Below are 14,765 nucleotides of genomic sequence, written 5' to 3' on the forward strand. Positions count from 1 at the left end.
GATATGAGGGATAAAGAACTGACTCAGGTCCTGGGACTTCAGGTGGCTTGTAATCTAATCAAGAATGGAGATATGATTGATGTGAGCTAAGAACTAAGTGTTTTGGGGGAATCATATCATATTTTAAGAGAGACATTGACCAGGAGAAAAATATGTATTATTTGGGGGCATTCTAACCAGATAGTGAACAGTGTGAGAAGAAACCAACTCTGTTTAACCCAGAGAAAAATGAGGACTTAGAATGACTGGAGATATGTAAGATGCTGTCTCACCAGGCAGCACTATCTGGGAAATTATTATGCTGAATATTTTTAGAATGACAGAATTACATGGGTATGTTTCTATCATGTGCCTTTCGCTCCAAACCACAGCTGATTGAGTAATGAATCAGCAGCTGAAATCTCATCAGGTTAGAAATAAAATATGCTCCCCAGATTTAAGTGCTACTAACTCATTTCCAATTGCTCTGGTCAAGTTTGTTGTTTCATGTGTCTTGGGTTGGCTTCGCTGATAAGCAGACCTAGGAGCTGGTATGCCTCAGATGAACCCTATGTTCCTGTATAGCACTTTAGCTTTAGTATTCCCTACTTTCTTCCTGTTATTAGTCTAGTACATGGGACAGGGATTCTGCTTGCTTCCATTTATTCAGGATTAACTGCCTTTTCAATTCGTTGTCTTTAAACTTTAATGTACATCAGTAAAATCTGGAGGGCTTGTTAAATCTGGAGGGCTGGTTACTGGGCCCTACCTTCAGAGCTGCTGATTCAATAGGTCTGGAGTAAGGTTGGGAAATTTGCAGTTCCCAGTTGAAGCTGATGCTGCTGGTCTAGGGAATCACACTTTTAGAAGAACCACTGTGATTTGCCTAGGCTGTCTTTGTTAATTCTCAGAGGATCCCTGTGAAATAGGAATAATTATCTCCCCATTTCACAGATGAGAAAATAGATGTTAAAGAAAATTTATTCCAAAATACATAGGTTAGATGGGGTAGAACAGAAGGTAATCAGACTCCAGAACCACAGGTAATCAGACTCCAGAGCCAATGGTCCTAACAGAGCATCCAGCTTACCTGGTAGCTTTGCTTGTGTTCTAGCTACCCCTCTAGAACAAGGCAGTGTCTGGAAACAACTGGCAGCCAACACCCTTGGATCTTGCTTTGCTCTTGTTAACCTGTCTTTTCAACTTGTATCATAAATCCTCATTTTAAAATGCCGGTACCTGAGCCATAGTTGATTCTGCTGTCATGTTGGAACTCTTGCTTAGGACTTCTTTGCTGCCGTCACCAAAGCTGCTAAGTAGCCTGGTTACTTTCCTTTGTCACCCATGGTTTTGTTGTTGTTGTTGTTGTTGTTGTTGTTGTTGTTTTCTAGCCCTATAATTTTTCCTATTGGCTGGTTATTTGTTGAGACCTCAAGCTATCCTGAGTCAAAGTCATGCATGGCATAATGATCTGTGTCACCTTCTGTGTTTTTTCTTTGAAAAATGACATAAACTCCTTTATACCCTTTAACCCATCACAGGTGCATTTGATGCTCAGGAAGCAGGGAAAAAGAAAGAGTGAGTTTTAAAAATATGAGTGTTTCTTTAGCTTTACCCAGAGGGGAGGGTGCTTGGCTGACTGATGGCACTATCTCTGTCTATAAAATCTTACTACCACAGAATAACCCAACATATTATCATGCCTAGGTTGATACCACTGTCACTGAAGATTATTTACTAACCACTGTTAGGTTTGTAGATACATCAAATGATCTGAATTTAGATCTTCAATTCTTTTGCCCAGCTTCCAGCATATTTGTTACTCCTAAATTGTGAATAAATGAATGACTGTCTACTTTGGGGAAAATTTAATTCCCCAGCATAATTAATGTGGCATAGTTAGTCATTTCTTCAGAGTAAATTAATACATTGACACCCTAATTTATAAATTATAATTTTATGATTTTGTTGGCATAAATCGGTTTCCTGGAGCCTGATTTAAGTTATTATAAATCTGCTGTGTCGAGATTCAGACTCTGCTGCTGGTAATAACCCCTTTCAACAATCTACAGCTCCATTAGAAAAACATCTAACTCTGTAGAGTAGTGAGCCTCAACTCTGGTTATACATGAGAATTTCATGAGAAGTTTTTTAAAAATATGGATGCCTGGGCCTCCTTCCAAGAAATTCTCACCCTGTTTGACTGGAATGGGGCCTGGACATTGATAAAGCTCCCCAGGCAATTGTAATGTGCAACTAGGATTGAGATCATTTTTGCTTTGTCTGAAAATGGTAGTTATGCTTAGTGTTGGGGCTGGTCAAATTTTGAAGAGAGAAGATATAAGCAACTTTATATTTGCTTTTTTCTTTCTAAAACAGATGGCTTGATAAATGCTTATTTTTCATGATAAAGAAACTCAATAGTTTTATGAACAATTTTTTTTTCTCAGTTTTTAAAATTCTAACCCTAGGGCCCTGAAAAACAGACAAGAAATTGTGACTCTCTTTCTCCACCTGGTGGCAGATAGTGTTATAATCTACAGAAAATAGAATAATAGGGAGAAATTATTTTAAATCTCAAAAACCCAACAAAGTATCAGTGTTGGTCACAGGACTGACTACTGATTTCAGGTGCCTTATCTGGCAGAGGTTAACAAATTTCTACAAGCCAGCCAGAGTATTGATCCATCAATTTCTGATATTCTTCCAAGACCCTAAGTTTTACGTTACTTTTGAATTTAAAGCTATCAATGGAGTACAACAAGAAATGCTCTTTTCTTCCCCACAGTACTTTCCTTTCTGCATGAAGGATTGCTGATTTGGCTAATGTCAGGTGGCAGTGATCTGCGGGGAAGAGGGATACAGAATGGTTAAGAATAACTGTCTGGCAGTAGTGGCTCACTCCTGTAATCCCAGCACTTTGGGAGGCCAAGGTGGGAGGACCACCTGAGGTCAGGAGTTCAAGACCAGCCTGGCCAACATGGTGAAACCTTGTCTCTATTAAAAGTACAAAAATTAGCCGGGCATGGTGGTGGGCACCTGTAATCCCAGCTACTCGAGAAGCTGAGGCAGGAGAATCACTTGAATCCGGGAGGCGGAGGTTGCAGTGAACCAAGATCACGCCACTGCACTCCAGCCTGGGCAATAATAGCAAAACTCCGTCTCCAAAAAAAAAAAAAAAAAGAATAACTATCCTTTTCAGTTACTAAAAAGAACAATAAACATATTATAAAACATGCATTACCTGTGGTTAATTTCAAAATTACCAGTCTCCAATTATCAGTTACCCATTACCAGTAACCAACATAAACTGTAATGATTCCTTTATAGAGTTTATTGCTTAAACTGTAATATGAGAGGGGAGACAATATCAGAAAGGCAGAAATGGCTATCTTTGAAGCTTAAATATCCAATTAACCACTGTATGACTTTAATTGAAGAATTTAAACTTTCTGAATCTCAGTTTCCCTGTGTGTAAAATGGGGAGAATACTCATGTGAATTACATAGGCCAATTCCTATCCCATGGTAAATAGCCAGTAAATTAATTACTACAAATTCAAGCTATGGCAGTTGCCCATATTTGAAATGTGAGTACAACAAGTAACATAGGCTTCTAAAATTTTTATATTTTACTTTGATGTATTATATATTGATTACCTAAGAGCATGGGCCCTGAAGGTAAATTTCTATGTGCAAACCTTGGTTATTCTGCTAATTAGCCATGCGATCTTGGTCATTTAAATTCTTTGTACTTCAATTTTTTTCATCTATAAAATATAGACACTAATTATGCTTACCTCTTTGTGTAATTACGAGCATTAAATGTGCTATTATATGTAAAATTGCTTAGAACAGGACCTAACACACAGAACATTTTTAGTAAATGTTAGTTATTATAATTGCCTTTGTTATTGTTGTTCTATGCATTGTGTTGTATTCTTTACCAAGTAGTGATAGGTTCCAAGACAGTAACATTGTTTGAAATTGTTACATAGCTTAGTAATGTAGTGAAAAGGAAACATGCTGAAAATATTGTTATATCTGAATGTGTAAACAAAAAGAAGCCAAATTTTAAACTGCATTCTAATATAACTTTTATTCTGACAGATAGTTTCGAACTTTAGATAGTCTTTCAATAGTTTACTGTCCCTGTCTTTAGGTACAATACATGGATCTTAAACTAAAATCAGTTTTGGAATCTGTATCTGACACCTTTTTGTTTTCCCTCTCCTCCTGCTCCCTCCTTGCTTCCAATTACCTGCCGATAAATGGTTTTAAGCATAGTGGCAGGGTAAGACTGATAGCATTCTGGATGAAACAGGGATGTGTAGGCCATGAGAAACCATAACCTTATCTCACTAGTCTCTTTCTCCTTCACAAGGTTGACATTTAATCCATACTGGCTAAGAATTGAGGAAATCACTTTATATTGAATTTCTTATTGGATATCTAAATTTTTATCAAGATCAATGGCAGTAGTTGCAATTTGTTGTTGATATACTCACATTTCTTTGCCTTATGAGATCTATTTCAAATATATGACCTTTAAATTTGTAAATTTACCTAATTGAAACAAAGCATGCATATAATTATATGTCTACAGATCCCAATTTTATAATGTGGACAGAGCGAGTAAGGGCAGCAATTTTATGTGAAATTGTTTGTACATTTTGTAATAATCTCCGCATGTTCTAAAACACAGAAAAAACATAACCAAAGAAACAGTAACTGAAGAGGAAATGCATTTGTTTAATGCATTCTATTATCTTTGATTAAAACATTCCTTCCTTATGATGTGGGTAATTATTTATTTAAAAAAATAAAGATAAAACATCACTTCCAGTTTCCAGAATGAGCTCATTTTTTTTTTTTTTTCTAGTGAGAGTTTTTATGAATCATCCCAGCAGTTTGCCACGTTTAGGAGCTGGAGGATTCACTTGCCATTCCACAGAGTTCTTCTTCTTTTTTTTTTTTTTTTCAGACAAGGTCTTGCCCTGTAGCCCAGGGTAGATTGAAGAGGGGCGATTTTAGCTCCCTGCAACCTCTGCCTCCTGGGCTCAAGTGATCCTCCCACCTCAGCCTCCCAAGTAGAGTAGCTGAGTAGTTGGGACTACAAACACACGCAGCCACACCCAGCTAATTTTTGTATTTTTTGTATGGATGGGGTTTCACAATGTTGTGCGGGCTGGTCTCAAACTCCTGGACTCAAGCAATCTACTTGCCTCAAAAGTGCTGGGATTACAGGTATGAGTCACTGCGCCTGGCCCAAAGAGTTCATTAACGCTTCTTGGTCTAAAATAATTACTCCTTTCTTCTCTTGGACAATTCAAGAAAAAAGATATATAGCTATTCATGAATGAAAAAAAAAAGCTTCTCTTCTCTTATCTTAGGCAGTGAGACATTAAGATTTATAAAACTATTTACTCCCATCCTGAGCTAAAACCACAAACAGTATTTTGACATAACTGTGCTAGAAGGAAGGAAATTGGGAATTATATTCCAATGGTAATAACTACTATTATTCTCAAAGTATGTTCATACCTCTACAATTTTATCTTTACAAACATATGTTAGCAGAGACATATTTGGACCCAACCTATATACTTTTTCTCTATAAAGCATTCAAAGAACAATGTGACGATTACATTTGTGTGGTAAGAAATATTAATATAAAGAATGTATTAACTGTAAATTGATTGTTAAAGATATTTTACACATTGTGGTTGTTATGTTGTACAAATGTCAAAAAATAATCTTGGGATAAATTTCTTACTTATAATCACTTGATTAATTGCAATTTTTTTGTGTGTGTCAGATATGCTTTTATTTCATCCTGATGACTAGCTATTCAGAGATAAATGTAATGCTTACAGTACCTATATTATCCTAGATTTCTTTCTGGTTTATTTAATAACATTTTGATTTTTAATATCTATTTTAAAAATTTTACTCTACTTGTATCTTTTAAAAAGACTCTAATTCTTCCTGAAAGCACAAATGTATAGTAAAATAGGAGAAATCATTCTTACATGATATGGTTTTACATGATATCCAGAATGCTGCTGGCTTCCAGTTTTTTTGTTTGTTTGTTTGTTTTGAGATGGTGTCTTGCTCTGTTGCCAGGCTGGAGTGCAGTGGCACGATCTCGGCTCCCTGCAACCTCCGCCTCCCAGGTTCAAGTGTTTCTCCCCTCTCAGTTTCCCAAGTAGCTGGGACTACAGGCACACACCACCACGCCTGCTAATTTTTGTATTTTTAGTAGAGACAGGGTTTCACCATGTTAGTCAGGATGGTTTCGATCTCTTAACCTCGGGATCCACCTGCCTCCGCCTCCCAAAGTGCTGGGATGACAGGCGTGAGCCACCGTGCCCAGTCACTTCCAATTTTAAAATAGAGAATTCGACTGGCTAGGCCAATGTCTCTTTGAGTTCTCACACTAAGTTTTTCTTGCTGGGTAGTTGAATTAGAAGAAGTTATCCTAGGAATCTAGGCTAGGCATGGTGGCTCACGACTGTCATCCCAGCACTTTGAGGGGCCAATGGGGGCAGAGTTCTAGACAAGCCAGCCTGGACACCACGGTGAAACCTCATATCTACAAAAACTACAAAAATTAGCCAGGCATGGTGGCACATGCCTGTAGTCCCAGCTACTCAGGAGGCTGAGGTAGGAGGATAGATTGAGTCCCGAAAGTCAAGGCTGCAGTGAGCTGTGAAGGTGACACTGCACTCCAGGCTGGGTGACAGAACACTGAGCAAGACCCTGTCTCCATTAAAAAAGAAAAAAAGGAAAAAAAATTTCTTCTAGGAATCTAGTCTCTAAAATACACCTATGGGTATTTTCTCATCTACTCTTTCAAATTCTGATGATTCCTTTTACAACTCAATAGTAGATTAGGACAGAGTTTCCAAGTTATTCAACTGAGATAGAATTTGAATATTATTCATGATTTTTGGCTAAGACAGTCTAGGCAGAGAGCAGCTGTGGCAATCAGAATTCTTAGCAATTGCCTGACTACTACTAGTCTGACAGAGATCTTCCTTTGGCCAATGATTTCTCTTTTCTCTCATCTTTATTTTCTTGCCTCTCCTTTGCACTACCTCCATCCTGTAACCCTAATCAGATCGTCCACAATTCCAGAGCCCCAGTTCCTTTTATAATATAATTATATATAATTATAATAAAAGTTACTTTTTAAATTGAGGGCATACTTTATTAGAGCCACTCTGCTAACCATTTTGCACGCATTACGATGCAGTCTCATGTTTTATGGATTGAGTGACCATGTGTTCTGTTTGTCAAGAACAATGCTATTTATCTTGATTGTACTGGTATACTTAATCATAGTGCTCCCTTTCATTCTCAGAAGTGACCTGGTTAGGACAATAACCGATATGATCATTACATATTTTATTAGCTTCCCAGGGCTGTTATAACAAATTACAAAACACTTGGTGGCTTAAAACAATAAAAATTTATTCTTTCACAGTTCTGGAGGCAACACGTCTGAAATCAAGGTGTCAGCAGGTCTCCCTCCCAAGGCTGTAGGGGAAAGTCCTTCTATCCCTCTTCCAGTTTCTGCTGGTGCCTGACTCTCTTGATTTGTGACAGAATAACTCCAGTCTCTGCCTCCATCTTCACATGGACTTCTCCATGTCTCTGTGTCCTTTTCTCTTCTGTTTCTCATAAGGACACTTTCTCTTGGATGACAATGACAGATAATCTTTCTAATCCACATGATCTTATCTCAACATCCATCCTCACCTTACCTTAACTTACCTTATCTGTAAAGACCTTCATTCTAAATTAGGTCACATTCTGAGGTTTTAGGCAGACATATCTTTTGGGGGCTATAATTCAACCAATGACCTATAGATACATGTAGTAAGTTTTTAAACTGGCATATTAAAAATATGCCTTGTTAAAATTGCCTTTGAAAAATATCTCCATATCTGTGAGGGATTGCTTCCAGGACCCTCACTAATAACCAAAGTCTCAGTATAATCAAATGCTGTAGCTGGCGCTGCAGAGCCCATGGATACAAAAAGTCATCCTTCCTTATACGTGAGTTTCGCATCTCGAGAATACTGCACTTTCCATCTGCATTTTGTTGCCAATGTGGAACCTGATAATGTGGAGGCCTGACTGCACTTATTGAAAAAAATCCGCCATAAGCGGGATTTGAACTGCCCATTCAGTTCAAACCGGTGTTGTGTAAGAGTCAACTGTATAAAATAATTTCTATTCACATTAAAATTTGAAACGGCTTGGTCAAACTGAACAAAAGATAGCAAGAAAAGTCTTTGTTCAATTTAGAAAATTTAAATAATTTATTATGACTTTAAGACAATAAAGGTAAATTCCAAGCCTTGAAGGGGGAAGCTTGGAGAATTAAAAAAAAAATATATATATATTCCTCCTTGCCTCTACTGTGTTATAGTAATCTTGTTTAAGCTTAATATAATTAACAAATTCTTGTTCCAAGAATTACATATGATAGAGAAATCTCTTCTCAGTTGTATCTCATTTGAGCCTCATTTTAATTCATAACTTATCCTCACATTACAGATAAGGAATTCATAGCTTAGAGATAAGTTTCCAGCAACAGTTCACATTTAGAAAGCTGTAGAACTAAGATTCTAGTTCTGATGGCAAAACAGATTCTCCGAAATACTATGTCACTGATAGCAGTTAATAATTAGATTAGATATCATAATTACAGATACTATAGCTTTAGTATAATAGATAATATAGATATAATTGCATGCAATTATTAGATAATTAGAAAATCCTTCTAATAACAAATGCAACAACTTTTAAATTAGTTTATAGATTAAAAAGGCTATAATTCATGTTTAAAAACAGAATAATACCAATACAAAGATAAAGTAATTCCTCTAGATTCCTCAGTTCATATGGAAAAATCACTATGGGGAATTTTTATGCAGATAATTTTTCTACGCATTTACAAGTACATACGTACATATGTACATACACATGTGTGTATTATACATATAATACACACATATCTTTTATATGTATATTATATATAATATACACATATATCTTTTACATCTTATACAAATGAGATTCAACTTGACATAATGTTCTGCAACCTTTTCCACTTAATAAATAGCTTGTCATATAGATCTTCCTTATTCTTTGTAGCTGCAACCTACCATAACTTTTTGGGGATGTTTTCCATAATTTAGTTAGATGGCTCTTTTTTTCCATAAGTTATTGAGGTACCGGTGTATTTGGTTACATTAGTAAGTTCTTTAGTGGTGATTTGTGAGATTTTGGTGCACCCATCACCCGAGCAGTATACACTGCACCATATTTGCAGTCTTTTATCCCTTGTCCCACTCCCACTCTTCTCCCCAAGTCCCCAAAGTCCATTGTATCATTCTTATGCCTTTGTGTCCTCATAGCTTAGCTCTCACACATCAGTAAGAATATATGACCTTTGCTTTTCCATTCCTGAGTTACTTCACTTAGAATAATAGTCTCCAACTCAACCAGGTCACTGCAAATGCTATTAATTCATTCCTTTTTGTGGCTGCATAGTATTCCATTACACACACACACACACACACACACACACACACACACACATATATATATACACGCCACTGTTTCTTTATCCACTCATTGATTGATCAGCATTTGGGTTGGTTCCATGATTTTGCAATTGTGAATTGTGCTGCTATATACATGCATGTGCAAGTATCTTTTTCAAATAATGACTTCTTTTCCTCTGAGTAGGTACTCAGTAGTGGGGTTCCTGGATCAAATGGTAGTTCTACTTTTAGTTCTTTAAGGAATCACCACACTATTTTCCTCAGTGGCTGTACTAGTTTACATTCCCACCAGCAGAGTAGAAGTGTTCCCTGTTCACCACATCCATTCCAAAATCTACTGTTTTTTGATTTTTTGATTATGGCCATTCTTGCAGGTGGTGTCGCATTGTGGTTTTGATTTACATTTCCCTGATCATTAGTGATGCTGAGCATTATTTCAAATGTTTGTTGGTCATTTGTATATCTTCTTTCTGAGAATTGTCTATTCATGTCCTTAGCCCAATTTTTGATGAGATTATTTGTTTTTTTCTTGTTAATTTGTTTGAGTTCATTGTAGATTCTGGATATTAGTCTTTTGTCAGATGTATAGATTGTGAAGATTTTCTCCCACTCTGTGGATTGTCTATATACTCTGCTGACTGTTCCTTTTGCCATGCAAAAGCTCTTTAGTTTAGTCAGGTCCCAGATATTTATCTTTGTTTTTACTACATTTGCTTTTGCAAGTGTTCTTGGTCATGAAATCCTTGCCTAAGCCAATGTCTAGAAGGGTTTTTTCAATGTTATCTTCTAGAATTTTTATAGTTTCAGGTATTAGGTTTAAGTCCTTAATCCACCTTGAGTTCATTTTTGTATAAGGTGAGAAATGAGGATTCAGTTTCATTCTCCTACATGTGGCTAGCCAATTATCCCATCACCATTTGTTGAAAAGAGTGTCCTTTTCCCACTTTATGTTTTTGTTTGCCTTGTCAAAGATCAGGTGGCTGTAAGTACTTGGGTGTATTTCTGGGTTTTCTATTCTGTTCCATTGGTCTATGTGCCTATTTTTATACCAATACCATGCTGTTTTGGTGACTATGGCCTTATAGCATAGTTTGAAATCAGGTAGTGTGATGCCTCCAGATTTTCTCTTTTTGCTTAGTCTTGCTTTGGCTATGCAGGCTTTTTATTGGTTCTATATGAATTTTAGAATTTTTTTTTATAATTCTGTGAAGAATGATGGTGGTATTTTGATGGGGATTACATGGAATTTGTACATTTCTTTTGGCAGTATGTTCATTTTCACAATATTAATTCTAACCATTCATGAGCATGGGATGTGTTTCCATTAGTTTACATTGTCTATTATTTCTTTTAGCAGTGTTTCATAGTTTTTCTTGTAGAGGTCTTTGGACTGCATCCAAAGGTATATTTCTAAGTATTTTATTTTATTTTATTTTATTTTACTTTTTGCAGCTATTGTAAAAGGGGTTGAGTTCTTGATTTGATTCTCTGCTTGGTCACTGTTGGTGTATAGAAGAGCTACAGATTTGTGTACATTAATTTTGTACCTCGAAACTTTGCTGAATTTTTCTATCAGCTCTAGGAGCTTCCTGGAAGAGTCCTTAGGGTTTTCAAGGAAAATGGTTATATCGTCAGCAAACAGTGACAGTTTGACTTCCTCTTTACTGATTTGGATGTCCTTTATTTCTTTCCCTTGTCTGATTGCTCTGGCTAGGACTTCCAGTACTGCATTGAAGAGGAGTGGTGAGAGTGGGCATCCTTACCTTGTTCCAGTTCTTAGAGGGAATGCTTTCAACCTGTCCCCATTCAGCATTATGTTGGATGTTGGTTTGCCATAGATGGATTTTATTACATTAAGATATGTCCCTTGTATGCCGATTTTGTTGAGAGTTTTAATCATAAAGGATGCTGGATTTTGTTGAATACGTTTTTGAATCTATTGAGATGATCATGTGATCTTTGTTTTTAATTCTCTTTCTGTGGTGTATCACATTTATTGACTTATTATCATGCTTCTTGGTGTGGATCTTTTGCTCGTGAGTTCTTATCCATTCTGAGGTTCTGTATCTCTTAAGCAGAGCATTTAGGCCATTTGCATTCAATGTTAGTATTGAAATGTGAGGTACCGTTGCATTCATCGTGCTCTTTGTTGCCCGTGTACTTTGGGTTTTTGTTTTTTGTTTTTGCTTTTTAACTTGTATTTTTGTTTAATATGTCCTGTGTGATTTATGCTTTAAAGAGGTTCTGTTTTGATGTGTTTCCAGGACTTGTTTCAAGATTTAGAGCTCCTTTTAGCAGTACTTACAGTGGTGGCTTGGTAAGGGCAAATTCTCTCAGCATTTGTTTGTCTGAAAACAGTTGTATCTTTCCTTGATATATGATGCTTAGTTTTGCTGCATACAAAATTCTTGGCTGATAATTGTTTTGTTTGAGGAGGCTGAAAATAGGGCCCCAATACCTTCTAGATCGTAGGGTTTCTGCTGAGCAATCTGCCATTAATCTGATAGGTGTTTCTTTACAGGTTACTTGGTGCTTCTGCCTCACAGCTCTTAAGATTCTGTCCTTCGTCTTATCTTTGGATAAATCAGGGATATCCTCTTAGTGTGGATTCTTTGCTGGTGAACTAGTATGATTTTGGGGGGCGTGTTGAAGAGCTTTGTTTTGTTATATTACCAGGGTTGGTTTCTGGTTCCTTCTCATTTGGGTAGGCTTTGTCAGAGGAAAGGTCTAGGGTTGAAGGCTGTTGTTCGGAATCTTTTGTCCCTCAGAGTGCTCCCTTGATGTAATACTTTCCCTCTTTTCCTGTGGATGTGGCTTCCTGTGAGCCGAACTGCAGTGATTGTTGTCTCTCTTCTGGGTCTAGCTACCCAGCGAGTCTACCCAGCTCTGGGGTGATATTGGGGTTGTCTGCACAGAGTCCTGTGATGTTAACCTCTATGGGTCTCTCAGCCATGGATACCGGTGCCCATTCTGGTGTAGATGGTAGGGGGTGTGCAGTGGACTCCATGAGGGTTCTTAGTTTTGGTGGTTTAATGTTCTATTTTTGTGTTGGTTGGCCTCCTGCCAGAAGGTGGCACTTTCCAGAGAGTATCAGCTGTGATATTATGGGGAGGAACTGGCAGTGGCCAGGGCCCTAGAACTCCCAGATTATATGCCCTTTGTCTTCCGCTACCAGGGTGGGTAGGGAAGGACTATCAGGTGAGGGCAGGGCTAGGTGTGTCTGAGTTCAGACTCTCCTTGGGCAGGTCTTGCCGCGGCTGCTGGGAGGGATGGGGGTGAGATTCCCAGGTCATTGGAGTTGTGTATCTAGGAGGATGATTGCTGCCTCTGCTGAGTCATGCAGGTTGTCAGGAAAGTTGAGGAAAGCCGGCAGTCACAGGCCTCACCCAGTTCCCAAGCAATCTGAAGGGCCGGTCTCACTCCCATTGTGCCCCATCAACAGCCCCCAGACCATTTCCAGCTGGAGAGCAATACAGGCTTGAAAACATACCCCAGGCTATCTGCCTCCCAGCTGTGAAAGAAAAGGGCTTGGTTCTTTCCCTGCCTAAGGAGTCTGCACACCGGATTTACATCCTCCCCCGAGTGCTGGCCAGAAGGCTTCTCACCTGTTCAAATTGTTACGAAGTTCAGTTAGAGATTTGCTTCTCCCTGTGTAGTTTTACCCCCTGCTCCTCTCCCGTTGGATCCCTGTATTGCCAGGCAGGAATGGCCTGCTACAGGACCCCGCGAGCTCCCAGGGCCTTTCTGCTGCTTTCTGTACCCCTGTATTTCACTCGGCTCTCCAAATGGACTCAGCTCCAGGTAAGGTCATAAACTTCTCCTGCAAACAGACCTTCAGCGTCTCCAGTGGGGGTGTGTGTTTGGGAGAGGAGGGTCTCCCTTTCCCACTTCTGCAGTTGGGGCACTTAGAGTTTTGGGGGGTCTCCTGGGTCCTTCAGGAGCAGTCCACTTCCTTCAGAGGGTCTGTAGGTCTTCTCTGGATTGCTGATTTCTAGATGGCTTTTATAAACAATGCTGCAACCAACATGTTGGTACACATGTATTTGAAAATATGTGTGCGATAGCTTGAAGATAAAGTCCTTGAAGTAAAAATTCTCTGTCAAAAGGCATGCTAATTTGAATTTCAAAAGATATTGTCAGGTAAGTAATATGATACTTTTTGAAGCAAGAAAATTCATTGCTGGAACATTTATACTTGTTATAATTTTGTTATATATCTAACCAAATCAGCCTTATTCTAAATTTTAACCACTGTTTCTGTTTCTGCCCTCTGGAAGAACCACCACCGCAAAAATAAGTATTTGCCTTTGTAGTATAACTTACATTGAAATACTTTTTAAAAGGCTCATCTAAATATTTTTCTCTTCATGTAGAACATTCTCAGTTTTGCAACTATTCATCTTCGGAACAGTTTCAGAACCTTTATCTGACTGTTTATAATTCTCTGACTTTATCTGTGTCTTTAAGTGTGCTGCTTTCTCCCGTGCAAAGCCTTGTGAAAAACTTGCAGAGATCTCGTTTGCAATTGATGTGGTCCAAGGAAGAGCCCTCACAAATTCTTATTTCATCTACCAGGGTGTGACAAGACACCATTTCATTTGTTGAATTTTTTTTTGAATTGGAATGAATTAAAGATACATTGCCTTGTCCTACTTAGTATGATAGGAAACAGATTATTTTAGACAGAAATTTTAATGAGCACATGCTATATTTTAGTAAGTTTTTTTTTTCTTATGGGTCACAAATGTAATTCCTCTAGATTCCCCAGTTTGTGTAGAGAAGACACTACAGAGTTTTTATGTAGACTACAGGTTTTTCTATGCATTTATAAGTACATATATTATACATGTAAAATACACACATATATCTTTTACATTATCTTATACATAATGTCAAATTGAATCTCATTGCATAAATATTAATAAAGGTTTTTAAATCTTTGTATAAAATAAGATTTATAAATCATAAAATGAGATTCAACTTGACATAATGTTCTGCAACCTTTTACACTTGGATCTAGTATTTTTCCTGGGAATTAACATTATTCTTACTTTTTCATAGTTTCTGCAATGTATTTGTTCTCTTGTTTAGAATGTCAGAACTTTCTCTTCTAATTTTCTCCACCATTTCTCAAATATTTGTTCAAGATCACCTCGTATGGCTTTATGATCATTAAAAAATTATTAACGGAACATCGATATGGAAG

The sequence above is a fragment of the Pan troglodytes genome, chromosome 8 (genome assembly GCF_028858775.2).
Source record: "Pan troglodytes isolate AG18354 chromosome 8, NHGRI_mPanTro3-v2.0_pri, whole genome shotgun sequence".
Lineage (NCBI taxonomy): Eukaryota > Metazoa > Chordata > Mammalia > Primates > Hominidae > Pan > Pan troglodytes.